Here is a 2500-nt window from a genome sequence, read left to right on the forward strand (position 1 = left end):
GGATCGGGAGGCCAGGAAAAAGGGTAGTATGGAGGGGCCCGGTTCCAAGAGCGGCCGGCAGCCGACCGACCGTCCGCCTGTCCATCTGCCGGGCCAATCCGTCCATCCACCGCGCGAAGGGCGGGGCGGGCCGGGCCTTGGTCCCGGGCGAAGGAGGGGAGCAGCTGTGCGGGGGGGCGAGCGGGCAGGTCACGGCCGGCCGACAGGCCAGCCAGCGTGCGGTGGGCCAGGCCCTTCGGAGGGAGCCCGGGCGGCGGCAGGGGCTCTGAGGTCAAGGGCTGGGATGAGGCCGCCTGCGGGCGCGGACACTGGCTGGCCGCGCGCACGGTGGGCGGGAGGGGCAGTCGGGGCAGGGGGCGCTGGGGCTGGCGGTGAAGTGCGCTGAAGGGGCGGCGGCGGCGGCGCCTAAAGGAGAGGGAGGCAAAAAGCCTAACGCACCCGGTATTCCCAGGCGGTCTCCCATCCAAGTACTAACAGAGCCGACCCTGCTTAGCTTCCGAGATCAGAAGAGATCGGGCGCGTTCAGGTGGTATGGCGTAGACGGAGGAGGGTGCCGGCGCCGCCCCAAGAGCCCGCCGCCGCGCCTCCGGGCTCCGGGCTCGGGCTCCGGGCCGCCCCTGGCGCTTGGCCTGCCCTCTTGCGGGCGCCTCTGCCCACGCAGCCCGCCGCCAGGGCCCCCCTGCCGAACAGGGGACCAGAGGCCTCTGGCACCCGGAGGGTGGTGGAAGTCTCGCCACTTCCCATGCATGCCCGGACGGGTGGCACTCGGCAGGCCCGTCTGCGCTCGGCACCCCACGGCCGCTCGTCACCCGCAGTGGGCGGGGGTTGGGGGGGCGTGGCCCCGGAGGGGTCAAGGCCCAGGCTCCCTTTCCCCTGAGCCCCCTGCACACCTAGGCCAGCCCAGCCCAGCCAGCCCGGGGTCTGGCCGCCCCGCCCACCCCCCTCCCCCCCTCCCCCTTGCGCCCAACCCCACCGGAGCGACCAGCGTGGCAGCAGGAGGGCATCAGGCCCGCAGGTGGCCTTTCCAAGGCCACCTTCCCCACAGGAGTCCAGGACACGGGGCGGGGGGCCTCGTCGTCAAACCGGAGAGCCTGGTGGGGAGAGCTGAGGACGGGCAGGCGGGCGGGCTCGGAGCCTGTTCCCCTGCCCACAAGGTGCCACCCCCCCCCCACCCATCCACACGTCTCTCTCTGGCTCTGTCACACTCAACACAATACACACACACACACACACACACACACACACAAACGCGCGCGCGGGGTGCGGTGCCAGCGCAGCGGGGGTGGGGGTGGGGGCGGTGGGAGAGAGAGAGAGGAAGGCGAGAGAGAAAGAGAGAGAAGAAGCTAGGGAGAAGACAGAGATCCAGAGACGGAAGGAGAGGTGGCGGGAGGAGGGGATACCACCCCCCGACCCAGAGGCACTGGGACCATAGGGTCAGAGCCTGACACAGATCAGAGAGAGGCTCTGCTGAAGAGGCGGCTTTCGCAAGGAAGGGCTTGGGCTGGGCTGGGGCAGGAGGCGGCCTGAGGCTGGCAGGGGAGGGGGTCGGGGTGGGTGTGGGGTGGCCGGGCTAGGGGGGAGGGGGGAGGGGGGAGGGGGGTGGCCGGGCTTGGGGGCACGGGGGGGGGGGGTGGGGCGGGCAGGGAGGAGAGGTGAGGAGGGGTCCAGGCAGAGGCGGGGACGGGGGAGGGGCCCAGGACCTGCAGCCAAGGTGTCAGGATTCCGCTTCCGCTCGGATGCCTTCCCCCAGGTCCCTCTCAGGCCAGAAGAAACCCTCCCCCGCCCCGAGACAGTGAGGTGAGGTGGGTGCACGTTCGGGCTGGTTCGGGCTGGAGCGTGCGCATGGGGACCAGGCGGCTTGCTTTGTCTCCGTTGCTTTTTCTCTCTACTAGGGACACGGGTTGCCCCCTCTGGCGCGCGCCGCGCCCCCGGGACTGTCTTGAGGGCTCCTGGCCGGCCCACGCCGCCCGTCTGGTTTCCTGGATCGGGAGGGCCAGGAATGGGTAGTATGGAGGGGGCCAGGTTCCAAGAGCGGCCGGCAGCCGCCGACCGTCCGCCTGTCCATCTGCCGGGGCCAATATCGTCCATCCATCCGGCCGAAGGGCGGGGCCGGGCCGGGCTTGGGTCCCGGGCGAAGGAGGGGAGCAGCTGTGCGGGGGGCGAGGAGGGGAGGTCACGGCCGGCCGACAGGCCAGCCAGCGTGCGGTGGCCAGGCCCTTGGAGGAGCCCGGGCCGGCGGCAGGGGCTCTGAGGTCCAAGGGCTGGGATGAGGCCGCCTGCGGGCGCGGACCACTGGCTGGCCGCGCCGCACGGTGGGGCGGGAGGGGCAGTCGGGGCAGGGGGCGCTGGGGCTGGCGGTGAAGTGCGCTGAAGGGGGCGGCGGCGGGGCGCCTAAAGGAGAGGGAGGCAAAAGCTACAGCACCCGGTATTCCCAGGCGGGCTCCCATCCAAGTACTAACCAGGGCCGACCCTGCTTAGCTTCCGAGATCAGACGAGATGG

The 2500-nt window shown here is 71.8% G+C and overlaps 2 pseudogenes; both read right to left on the minus strand.

The window, feature by feature from the left end:
• Positions 1–426: 426 nt before the first annotated feature.
• LOC125117184 (uncharacterized) lies at positions 427–542 on the minus strand (annotated as a pseudogene).
• Positions 543–2410: 1868 nt separating this feature from the next.
• The window catches only part of LOC125117172 (uncharacterized), a 117-nt pseudogene continuing 27 nt past the window's right edge, over positions 2411–2500 (minus strand).

Source organism: Phacochoerus africanus, chromosome 15 (genome assembly GCF_016906955.1).
Source record: "Phacochoerus africanus isolate WHEZ1 chromosome 15, ROS_Pafr_v1, whole genome shotgun sequence".
Lineage (NCBI taxonomy): Eukaryota > Metazoa > Chordata > Mammalia > Artiodactyla > Suidae > Phacochoerus > Phacochoerus africanus.